Source organism: Solanum pennellii, chromosome 1, assembly GCF_001406875.1.
Source record: "Solanum pennellii chromosome 1, SPENNV200".
Lineage (NCBI taxonomy): Eukaryota > Viridiplantae > Streptophyta > Magnoliopsida > Solanales > Solanaceae > Solanum > Solanum pennellii.
The window spans coordinates 34566508-34580589 of record NC_028637.1 but is presented as its reverse complement, the minus strand read 5'-3'; positions in this window follow the sequence as shown (position 1 = coordinate 34580589).

Sequence of the window (14082 nt, the reverse complement as noted above, 5' to 3'; positions counted from 1 at the left end):
ATGTATATATATATATATATATATATATATATATATATATATATATATATCCATGACACATTTTTTCTTTCATATCATATTATTTATTACTTTATATATAAAGTAAATACAGATTAATAACCCGGGTGGAACAAGACTTCACCCTAAGAGCCAATTTTCGGCCCTCTCTCCCCAAAATGTCCCTCCACCTTATTAATTAAATAATGAATTATATATTTAGGGTAATTACGATACTATCCTTAGCCTAAAAAAGACCATTTTACCCCTAGACCCTCCAAACCTGTGATTTTCCCTTTTTAAATTCGATAAGGACTCATTCGGGTAAATCTTCATATTCGGGAGCCCTACATGGCTGGACCCAACCTTTCCTAGCTCAACTAACTCCTCAAGTTAGTTCGCTTGGCTGTCACAAGGCTTTAGAGGTCTGGTTCTACGCGCATCAATCCGTGTGAACCCGGTCTAATCATAGGCAATCTAAACACATTAAACATTACTTAGCATATTTGATTTCGGGTTGTCACATCATCCTATTTTATTTTCGGGGTCATATAGAAAGGGTTAAATTGCCGATGAAAATGAGTAGTCAGCGTGTCACCGAGTAGTTCTGCGAAACATTCCTATGTAGCCCAATGATACAAAATACTATGATGCTGAAATCTAGTGCAAGACAATTATAAACATACCAAAAGGCTGATCGCCAAGTTGATCGGCAATTCCGACTAACTGCGCCAAGTGGTCCTTCACAGCACAAGTTTTTGAAAACTATAAATAGTCATTAGTATTTTTAACTTAGTATGAAATTTGGAGAGAAATATCGGTATTGAAGAGTAATTTTTAGACTTTGCAATTTGTTTTAGATTTCCATGTTTGAAGAGGGTTTTGAAGAACTTGATGATTCAAAGGGTTTCATCACCAGGAATTTGAGCTTGGGTCTCTTGGATTCTTCACTTTTGGCTTGTATCAAGATTTAAATCTTCATACCTTTTTGAATGATAACTCCTTTAGGTATCATTTTCTTGCTTTTCTTTATGTCTAGGTAAAACTCCAATTCTAGGGATGTGACTTTGTAAAAATGGTTTGGATTATTTGTTGATTTTTTCATGTTGGTGGTTTATTTGTTATTTAAATGTCATTTCGTTTAGTAATCACATATCAAATTAATGTGGTTGAAGTTTAAATATAATTTCACCTCCGTGTTTTCGACTTTGCTTGAGACAGAGGTCATAAAACTAAGACTACTAAATTGATGGCCGCTAGGATTAGGTCGACATGAGATTCATCTCGAGAGAGTGAACCCTAGTTCTTATCACACACACTCCGCTCGAGAGATTGAGTGGTATAGGGTGCAGGTTGTTCTTCATGTGGGAAGTGGATGTCAAAGAGGAACTCATTTCATTCGGTGTAAGTTATTCGAGAAAAAGCTTTACTCCCCACTATAGTCTATCCTAGTCACAAATGTTTAACAAATTAATCATCAAAGGCATGTGCCCAATAGTTTAGTATATCTCGTATTCCTATCACATTCCAAGGATCTTGTCTCACATTAGTATCTCTTATTGTCACTATTTTTAGCTATAATTTTGATTGCTAAACCCCTTATTGTTAATTGATGCTTGTGTCACCCCTTAAAATTAATATGTTTGTATTCGATAATGCTTTTAGCTATGACTAATTAGAACTTAATTTTATTTTTCTATTAATTCTCAAAACCACTTGCTGTGGAAATGAATCAAACCTTTTGTTGGGTTACTATACTATTGTACGATCGTAGACACTTGCATTTGAAGTTGCCCGTCGAGTTGGAACACAAGGCGTTGTTGGAGTTGGAAACTTTAAATTTGTTCTTGTCAATAACTTTAAAGGGTTCGGTAGAGCAGTTGAGCAAACTTGATGAACTTTGACTTAGATCTTATAAAAGTTTCATCCATTAACAAAGAGAAGATGAAGAAATGGAATGATGCGCTAATACTCAACCAGGACTTCAGGTAGGAGATTGGGTATTGCTATACAACTCTCCATTTAGACTCTTTCACGAAAATCTCAAAGAAAAAAGGTCTATACATTTTAATGTAACGCAAGTGTTCACGAATGGTGCCATAGAAGTTGAAGATCAAAAGGAACCTTTATTAAAGTAAATGCACAACGTTTGATATTATATTTTGGGGAATGTAAAGAGATTTCCTTGGTTGAAGTGGTGTATTTGGAGGATGCTTGAAGATACTTCCACGTCGTGCCACGACGTTAAATAAGGTTTTGTCTGTAGGCAACCCAAAACCCCTTGTATTGCATTTTTTTCTTTACAAAATAATTGTGTGTGTTAGTTGTGGAGGTTGAAGTTTGGAAACTTTTAGGAAAGAAAGAGAAAGTGTCATTCAGCGGATAATTGAAGATGGCGATGACGCTGATTCAGTCCTCCTTTGAACTCAAGGCAACTTTAAGCTAGAGTCTATAAAACTCGGCAAGCCCAAAATTTAATTGAGGGTTGCCAACCTGTTTGGCCATCCTTATATGCACCACCTTTTGGATTTCAAAAATTTACTCGAATTTATGAAAACTGAGCGAGGTAAGTGATGACTCGACAGGTCACAGAACGGTTAAGCGACCATGACTAACATTGATGCATACACGAAAACTAGATGGTATTTAAATATAATGGTTTAAAGCCCTTGAACTCCATTAAATTTCCTCAATGTTTATTTTTCAAAATCACACCCGCGCATATACCTTTATATCCCCATACTCTTAGAGTAATTTGGTTGATTTATTTGTGCTTGGATTTGGATTGTATTGCTGCCTAGCATATCAAAAACATCTTAATCGACACCAAAGGTTTTTTTCTGCACCTTAAGTTTCTGTTATTGAAAATCGTACTCAAATGCAATAGCATTATTTTGTTTATATGTTTTGGATCTCTCTAGTAAGAGTAGAATAGTTTTTTACCTATTTTGGCTTCAATAATCTTTCCTGTATTGACTTAAATAGTTAGTTCCGGAAAATGGTTCTTTAAATTGAATGAAGAATTTGGGTTGTGCATGATTGTCATTGGGTATTAACCTAATTTGAGTTGTGCGTGTCTTGATTTTTTTTTCGGGAGTTGGAAATTTGAAATCAAAGAGATAGGTTTAAAAGTAGGCATGTTAGGTCATTTGGTGAGTTGGCTCGAGCTAACCGACTCACTTGGAAGTTTTCCTTATCTCCCGATATTGCCCTTAATTTCATGCTAAATGAATTTTAGATTCTGTAACTGTCAACGAGATGTCTGAAATCATTGGGTTCAATCGGCGTCTCACCGAAAGGACTTTTGTTTTCCCCTTTGTCTGAATTCTTGTATCGTCTATGCAATGCACTGGACAAATCTCCAAAGTGGTTGCACGCTTCATCAACTGGTTTGGCGAAGTGAATTTTCATATTGAACTTCCATTCTTTGGTTTGAATATTATCTAACCTTTTCTCAAATCTTTGCAGATATTGCTAGACCAAAATAAGAAGGGAAAACCTTGCCACCAAGGCCAATAAAGGTATAAATTCCAGGAAGAGAGCAAGGAAAGCATAGAGCGAGATGAAGGAAGGCATTTCCTGTAGGAGAATCCCCATTTACCCTACTGTCCTTTCATTGGCTTGAGGGTTCACTAACGCAATACATTTCTTTTGGGGCATCTCACGTTGTAGATGCTATAATCAAAGCAAACATTTTTGCAAGATTTGAGACCAAAGAAGCCAAAGCCGCTAAAACCCAGAAGAAGAATAGTGCAACTCCGAGCCCTATTACAAAAATTCAGATTTATGCACCAGGCACTAAGGCCCCAACAGATAGAAAGAATGCATAGACAAGGTCTTTTCTGTACTTCCCTCCATGTGTTGATGTCTTTCACTTTTGAACAATTTTATTTGCATTTGACAACAAATTGCTTTTTATATGTGAAAGGTGAGGCTCACCTTTTGTGTGCTGATTCATAACTCGTCCTTTTTGTGTATATATGTGGGTTGTTCTATCTAAAATTGTGTTTTATATTACTTTCCGCGTATGTTTGAGCTTGTCACTCCTTTTTATTTAAACTGCAAATATTTTTGACCCATCCAAAAAATATTATTGACTCGTCCAAAAAATTATCTTTTTTCCACCACCTCTTGCATGAACTTGAATGTGGCTGTTCTTAGGAAAATTTGAGATTTCGTTTGATCAATATCAATGACGTAAATAGAGTTTACGATTTAACGAACATGAATTTGTGGATACAACAAGGCCAAATGAAGTTGCATAGACAAGAAGTGAAATCTTTGCATCTTGTTGTGATTACCAATTATTGAATCAAGTTTTTTGCTATGACATTGCACGCCTTCAAATGGTGGAGTCTTGCTTGATTTTTATGTCAATGCCTTGTCTGCTAAGCTTACCATGAACCATGCATGATGATACCTAGAATTTTCCCTGTTAGACAAGTCGACTATGTGACGTGACTCATGATATGATCTTAGGCATCGTTGAAAGAGTGTGAAACAATTTGACATATACCTCTTTTTTGGCTACCTTGTGAGTGTGTGAGCCTCCTTTGACACCCCTTGAGAATTACCTTTCTATTGATGAAACTTGATGAAAACATGACCTCCCTTAATCATGTACATATTATCTTCTTTATTTGTGGTCAATTGGATAGCCAACTTAAACCAAAAGCCTAAATTTGGGGTATGGTGAAAAGAGAAGGCAAGTCTAAGAGTGCAAAAATAGTCTCCTTTAACCCATGGTGTTGAGAAAATGGAACCCCTCCATATAAAAAAAAGAAAAAGAGAAGAAAAGAACAAAAAAGGAGGAAGTCGTGAAATAAAGTTATGACAAATGCAAAAAGAAATGGGGTTCTTTAACAATCCACGAGAAGTGAATAAAGGGATGACTTATGAGAACTAGAGAAAAGAATGAAAGAAGAATAAAGGAAGTGTTATGAGCATCATATATCATCAGGATAAAAGTCACTGAACCTAAATGACCATTTATATGTACTCAACCCCGTTACAAGCCTAAAAGACCTTTTTGATGCTGAATGAGCTGAAAAGAAAGCCGATTAGAAAATACGGCAAATATATGGTTTGATTTATGCATTGTATTCATCTTTGTGAGTGTGAGAGTTAAAACTGATTCCGAAGATTTAAATTGTGTACCATTGTGTGTGAATATGGTATCATTCATTATGTAAGGGCATTGGATCACTTTGGCTGATCATGACCTTGCATTATGAAGCAAGTATTGTGAGCTTAAAAATCATTGATAATGGTATGTCATAACTTGAGTCGTTGAGTGCACATTTGATCCTTCCATGAGTAAGTTGAGTTTTTTTGTGTGCATTCATGAATGAGCCTTGTGTAGCCCTATTTAGGACATCCTTTTTGAATTGTTGAACCTTGAGTTCTACTTGAGGACAAACAAAAGTATAAGTTTGAGTTGTTGATGAGTCAACAATTTGGACACATGTTGGTTTATATTTTGCTAGGTTTAGAGTCCTAAAATGCATATTTTGTCTCTAAAACTGATTAAAACCTTGATTTTAAGGTATTTTAAAATTACAAACAAGGAATGGATACTACACAGAAGAAAAGGAACAAAAGCAGCTAAAAGAACGAAGAAATGAATATTTGAGGATTGCTGAACCCATTCAGCGTGCCGCCAAAAGGTCTCATCCTCACCTTTTGATCTAATAAGCTGAGCCTTTAAGGAAATGATCAAATTGGCGGTGACAATGAGCGGTCGGAGTGTCACTGTACAGTTTTGCGAAGCGGTACAATGTCGCAATGAACCAAAACACAAATATGTTGAAGTCTTGCGCAAGATAAAGATAAATATTCCTAAGGGCTGATCACCGAATTGATCGGCGATCCCGATTAATTGCATCGAGTGGTCATTCGCAGCATAAATTTTTGAAAATATAAATACTAATTAGTATTTTTAACTTAGTATTCGAATTTGGAGAGAATTATCAACATTGAACAATACTTTTTTGACTTTTCTTTTTATTTAATTTCAGCCTTTTTTTACGGGTCCATTTTTCAGTTACAAGTTTGAAGAGGGTTTTGAAGAACTTTAAGATTGAAAGGATTTCATCACCACGAATTTAGGCTTCTGTTTCTTGGATTCATAACTTTTAGCTTGTTGTCAATACTTAAGTCTTCATACCCATTTGAATGCGAACTTACATTGGTATCATTCTTTATCTTTTCTTTATGTCTAGCCAAAACCTCAATTCTTAGGGTATGATTTTGGAATATGGATTAGATTATCTATCGGGTCTTGCGTATTGATGGTTTATTTGTTGTTGAGATGCAATTTATTTTAGTAGCATGTATGAAATTAATAGGGTTGTAGTTGAAAATAAAATTTCACCTTTGTGTTTTCAGCTTACTCGAGAGAGAGTTAGTAAAACTAAGAATACTAAATTTATGGCTAGTGGAATTGGGTCGAGAGAGTGAGTGGGCTAAGGCGGAGGCTGTTCTTCATGCGACAAGTGGGTGTCTGAGAGGAATCCATTTAATTCGGGGTAAGTTTTTCGAGAGAAAACTTACCCCCACTATAGTGTAGACTAATCACAAATGTTTAACAAATTTATTGTCAAAAAACATGAACCCAATAGTTCATTCTATGTTGTATTCCTATGACATCAGAACAATCCCATCTCCCATTAGTATCTCTTATAATTATTTTAATGTTTTAGCTATACATTTCGACTGCTAAACCTTCCATTGTTCATTCACGCTTGTGTCACCTCTTAGATTTAATACATTTGTATTCGATAATGTTTTTAGCTGTCACTAATTAGAACTTAATTTTATTTTCTATTAATTTTCAGAATCACTCCCTATGGAAACAACTACAACCCTTGGTTGGGTTACTATACTATTGTCGGATCGTTGACACTTGCATCGGAAGTTGTGTCTTGATTATGCAAATATCACCAGACAATGACATGCAAAATTTGACTAAACAATGTTGTCATACGGTTTAAGATTAATGAGTGTGACATTATAGACACTCCAAATTATAAGGTCATTGTTTGTTTATATATGGTTGATATATGCTAATAATCAATAGAGACTTAGCTGAGAAAAATGCTACTAAGCAAATGTTTACTAGTAGATTTGAAATGAAATACCTTGGAGTGGCAGATATTATATTTGGAATAAAATTCTTCGAACTCCATAAGGTTTGGCTTTGTCACAGCCTCATTATATCAAAAAGGAACTTGAAAATTCAAGTATTTGGATATCAATATAGTCAAGACACCAATAGACGATAGTCTTATAGTTCGAAAGAATAAAGGTGAAAGTTACTCACAATATGACTATGCGAGAGTGTTGGGATGTTTGATGTATATAAAAAATTGTACACGACCAGATATAACATTTTCTATTAGTAAGTTGAGTCACTACACTAGCAATCCCAATCAAACTCACTGGATAGTAATGAAGAGAGTTAAAGGGTATGTAAAACATTAAAATATGCTTTGGATTATGACAAAAATCAAGTAGTAATTGAAGGATATAATGATACAAATTTAATCACAAGATAAGATGAAATAAAATCCACAAGTCAATGTTTATTTACTATTGGTTGTGGATCAGTCTATTGGAAATCATCCAAACAGACATGTGTTGCTCTCTCCACTATGAAATATGAATTTATCGCTTTAGATAAAGATTGTGAAGAAGATGAATGGCTCCAGAATTATCACGACCAAGGGATGCCCCCTAGAGGTAACACGGCGTAAATTACACCGAATGATTCTCATACAAGCATTTCGCACAATAACATAGGTAATAGAAATAAAATACGACAAAATTTAAAACTTTTACAAACTAAGTCAATTTCATAAAAATAAAGCAGAAGTTTTTATTACATCTTAATCTCAAACCATCTACTTGAAATCATGAATAAAAGTCTAGGGACGCAGCCCATAAAAACTCTAAATATAAAGGTATGACATACATATAAGGTGGTTTTTCCTTGAAATATGAGGACTTACAAAGATCTCGCACTTGTTGCAACTTCTATAAAACCTATCTCTGAAGCAACTCAAGTCCCTAACCCGACATTTGGTTATAATATAGGCAATATGCATTAGTACAAAATGTACCAAGCATGAAAGCTAACATACCAACATAAGAGCATCTCAAAATGGTTAGTCACCAGAAGACATAAGCATAAGTGATAATAACATAGTCATACATAATCATCATAGTCATTGCATGCTCTCCAACATAAGAATCATATAAACATAAGTCAACATAAGACATAGTTAATGAGCATACGAGATAAATCATAATCATATAAGAATAAATTACCCTTGGTCATCCATACCATAATGTCACCATTCTCAAGGAACCTCAATAGCATGCATTTGCAAAGCAAGAATAGCATCCCATATTACTACCCAAGCCAAGCATCCTTTTTTGGTTATATTAATCATAGTCTATGTGTATGGATTAGTCATAATCTTTTTATCATAAGGGAAACACACTCTTAAGTAACCTCAAAGAACACTTGTACAATGTATGAAAGGCATCCCATACTAATTTTTACACTATGCATAGCCTTGAAGTCACCATAGTCATATTTACCCTACATTGATCTCATTATAAACTTACCTCATGAAGACATGGGAACTAGCACCTTAATTAATCATATCTTTTCTAGGAAGGGAACTATAGCAGAATACTATGTAGCATACATCATATAAGAGCAAAAATCTCATGAGTCACCTTAAGGCAATGATTCACCTTAAGGGAAACTTGTATCATACATGCACAAGACCTCATAATGTCTATCATCTCTTAATAGGGTAAAGACAATAATAATCACCTCTTAGTCATGCATGAAGTGGAAATGTATCTAGACCCACTATCCAAAAAAATCATGCTCATGTTCATAAGTGCAAGGGGGAGTCACCTCAAGGCATAAATATTTAGTTCATCATAAAGGACAAAGGAAGTCACCAAGAGCCACACATATCATGAAACCATTTGTACAAGGGTATGATCCACTATATTGGGATCATACCAAAGACCTACCCATAATGCAAGCACAACCCTAGCTAGAACTGGGGTTTTGACTTCACAATTAGTGTAAAACGAAAGAGGATCTATGCGGGAGGAACACATAGATGAATAATCTAAACATAGCTCATTTCAAATCCCTAATAAATTATGAATATATGGTGAAAATCTACCTAAGTGGCTGCCCCAACCTCCTTTCTTCTTCTTCTTCTTCACTTCTAGAGAGACGGTTTTTGGATAATAAATTGGGTTCTTAGATTATAAGTTAATGACTTAGTTCAGGGTATTAGGTATTTATAGGTAGATAATTAATTAATTCTCAACACCTCATTAATTATTAACTAAACCCTCTAGTCACAACTAAAAACTAAAATTTAAAACTGGAGGGACCTACGGATCACCCACTTATGGACCGTAGGTGGGTCTACTAGACATGGACCAACTCCGTAGGTGAGGTCTACAGATTAAAAATTGCATTCCTTTCAGGACCTGACCCACTACCCCCACCTACGGGGCGCGGGTACACCTACCACAAGTTGGTGGCCAATCATAGGTGAGTCTAAACTTCGCAAATTTGGGCTGTTTTGAGGGTCCTCCCAAGGACCCCTTGTGTGGTTCTTGGGGGGGCGTATATTCACTCCCTAACCCTTGAACCCCTATTTTCAGTGCGGGAGTCAGTTCTCAAGTTTAAATCCTCATACAATACTCTAAAACTCATACAAAATGCTCTAAAACTCTCTAGTTCACTTACCAATTTCTAGGATGTTACATTATCTCCCCCTTGATATCATTTGTCCTCGAATGACATTTATAAACACTTTTTAAATTCAAAAATCTATACTTACATCCCATCATGCATGCAATACATCTAAATGCACACGACCAAACAAGAAAATTTCAATTCCAAGTTAAACACATTTAATGCAACACAAGGGAGTATAAATTACATCTACCAAGACAAAATGCGTGAAATTCTATATATTGGTCATTTTCAAGGAGGAAATAACATCTCCTAACTTAAACGTGCTCAACAGTCTGTCATGGAGCCTAAACGTAATTAATTCTTAAAAAGAATATTTTATGGGCGAATCTTTCAACTCCAAAACTAAGTCATGCTCATATATTTGTCTCATGAAATCCTTATGAAATTTACTCAAATGCACTATATGATGAGGGAAACAATGCACATATACTCATTTTCTTTAATACACAAGTTTTCATAAACATGCATCGTATAAAGTAGTCATGGCAACATATAATCATACAACAACAATGTTATATAGGCATGGAAGGAGTGATGCTACACCAACACCTCTAAACATCTACAATCACATAATCATATGAGGAGTTACACTTCCCAATTAAAAACAACATGAACTGAACATTATGGAGTCAATAAGAGATCATATCAAAAGCACCATCAAATTATGTTCATCAAATTATTTCACGGAGTCAAATATGCCACCACCATACTAAAGTGTACAACAACGTGAGGAGCATGTAGATCACGAAAATGCCATTTTTTTATGAAATAATAATCTTTCAAAGACATGCATAATCACACACAAGACATAAAACAAACAACAAGGAACTCTTGATCTCAATTTTGAATAGGAATAGAAGAAAGGGATGAGGATATCAAACTCTCAATCAATTTTTCTATCGAAGCACATGATCTCTCCTTGGGAGTAAGCCTCAATACAAAAATCTGAATAGTACTCCTTTCAAACAAATCTTAAAAAATTGCCAAGACTCATTATAACCTTACCGGGTTCTAAAAACAATAGAGGTCTAATAACCATGCATCAAACCCTACCAAGGTTAACAAGAGTAACTCTAAGGGACAAAGGAATCATAGGACAAATATAACATCCAAGACTCCAAAATCATGAAATGAGTCAAGGAGGACTTATCATCTAGAGCTAGACGAGGATTAGAAGGGAACATAAAAATATGTGACATCTCATTGGACCTTGGCTTCCAAAATAGGTACTTTTAACTAAAATCCTTACTAAAATATCACTCCTAATTTTTTGTGGAAGCACTTTCTTACTCTTCTAGTGTTTAACTTGACAGTCAAAAACTTCTCTACATGCACTTCAAATTTTTGAGAGGTTCTCTTTCAGTAACTCTAGCTCACTAGCAATCACACTAACACCACTCAAGGTCTAATATGAGTCTACCAAACCAGGTCTAAACTTCTCAAACACACTACACCTCTTAAGGTGGGAATTTTAAGAAACTCTAACTCATGAACATCAAGGATACTCAATTACTTTTCTATCTAAGAACATTATCTTCCCAGGGAGCAAAACATATACCAACTGTTTTAACCATAAATTCATTCAATTTTAAGTTCAGAGCTAGTCATCACTAACCTTTCACATCCATCACAAAAGATGATTCTGAACCATGGTAAATTACACTTCTACCTGTCTTATAGGAGTAGATTCACTCAACCTATTTAGGCATTATTTAAAAACCATATTTAACCAATCTGTTAACAAACCTCAAAACTCATCATGACTAAGTCGGGTTCTACCATTAACTAACATAACCATACCAAAAACTTTGCTATATAAACAAACTATCTCCCTCTTGGGAGTAAGCCTACACAGATTCTTCTAAACATCTTTCATAACATAAGGGCAACAATAAAGCATCATACATACAAAACACAATATGAAAGTCTATCATAACAAGTCACCAAAGAAACGAAATCTGGAAATTACTAAAGCATAAAACACAAACCGGAAGGGACATGAGGAGATCACTCTTGATATTCACTAGATTGGAGATTATTAGACCTATTCTTCTTTGGAGCCTTGCCACCAAAACTAAGTGGACCGGAGGAAGGGTAGGGTTGGGACCTATTCTACCATTTCGGATACTGCTATTGAATGGTTCATTTTTGTCCTTGGGTTCTCCACTAAGGTTGGGGCATAATAAGTAAAATTTAGAGAATATTGTTGAACACTCATGCTACCTTTTCTAAGGTTCATTAACTCTTGAGTGTTTTCTTCGTCAACTCTAGGGGAAAGAACTTATCAAGGGATGCCTTCTCAAAGACATCCCACTCTATGGGATAAGTCTACTCCCTTTCCATAGACTATACAATATTTGAGCTAACTGTTTCAATTGGTAAGCGAATAACTCCTCTTTCTCTACCTAGGTAACCCCCGAGGATCTCATACATGCCCTTAGCATCATAACTTAGGTAATAGAAGTAAAACACGGAAAAAGTAAAAACTTTTATAATCTAAGTCAATTTAATAAAAATAAAGCATAATTATTTACTACATATTTGTCTCAAACCATCTATTTAAACTCATGAATAAAAGTCTTGGGATGCATCCCATACAAAGTCTAAACATAAAGAAATAATATAAAGGTAAGGTGGGTGTTGTGCTCGAGATATGTGGACTCACTAAGATCTTCAACTCCTTGTAACTTCTACAAAACCTATCTCCCAAGAAAGTCAACTCTCCAACCCTACATTTGGTTATAATGTAGCCAATATGCGTTATTACAAAATGTACCAAGTATGAAAGCTAACACATCAAAATAAGATTATCTCAAAATGATTAGTCAACATAAGACATAATCATTAGAGATACAAACATAGTACAACATAAACATGATAGTCATAGTATGGTCTCCAACATAATTATCATATACACCTAAGTGAACATAAGATATAGTTAATGAGCATAGGATATAAGTCACAACTATATAAGCATAATTGACCCTTGGTCATCCATACCACAATAGCAGCATTCTCAAGTAACCTCAAAATAATACATGTGCAAAGCAAGAATAGCATCCCATACTACTACCTAAGTTAGGTATCCCTTTTTGGTCATCTTAATCATAGTTTGTATGCATGGTTAACTCTTAATCTTTCTACCAGAAGGGACCATACTCCTAAGTAACCTCAAACAACATTTATGCAATGTATGAAAGGCATCCCATACTATTCTTCACACTAATCATAGCCTTGACGTCATCATAGTCATATTTACACTACTTTGTTATCATTATTAGCTTACTTTATGAAGAGATTGGAAATAGCACCTTAGTTAATCATATAATGTCAAGGAATACCACTATAACACAATCCTATTCAGCATAAAACATTTAAGTACAAGGTATTCGCCTCTAGTCATACATATCTATGAATCGTAGATATTTCCCTCCTTGATCATTTTAAACTAATATACTTAATTTGCTCAATAACCATGTTAAGGTTACATAGGTATTTTCCCCCATATCCATTTTAACGTGTAATGTAGGCATTCGCCTCCACATCACCATAAAAGGATCATAGATATTCGCCTCCCTGACCAACATAAAGGTTAATGGGTAATCACCTATTGCCTTGGGAGTCACACATATATAAAGGGTAATCACCTCACACTCCCCATGCTTATCTAATTAGGAATAGGGAACTCACCACACATTCCTATCATGTAAAGGTTTTTATAGGGTAATCATCAAAAGCCTCATCACATATTAGATTCCAAGGACTTAGATTCATTTAAGGTGAGAAAACCTTTCAACATCATATTATGTGAGAGAACCTTTCATGTCATATCATGTTCATGGAATATGTCAAGTCTAGGGTTCTGCATTGTATAAGGATCCTAGCATAACTTAAGTTATTCAAGAATTTTGTGCACTTAAGCATGAACCATGAAGATTAGGTAGGTATAGGCATTCTACTACAATTATATAATTGAATCTTCTAATCTCACATATACACTTCACTTCCAAAGGTTTAACATTCATAGTTCATCATAATGCATTTACCTTTAAACCCTAGTGGTCAAGTTTCATGACTACAAGCATTATACTCAAAACATTCTATACTGATCTTATCATTATACATATATTTTAAGGTATTTAAATCATATTCTTAATTACTAGGTGATTCTTGTTAAAATTGATCATTATGGGTCAATTATAACTTTACATGTCAATATTAATCATATATAATATATATTAGTCCAAATAATGATTATTGATCCAAACTTTTATCAATTATTA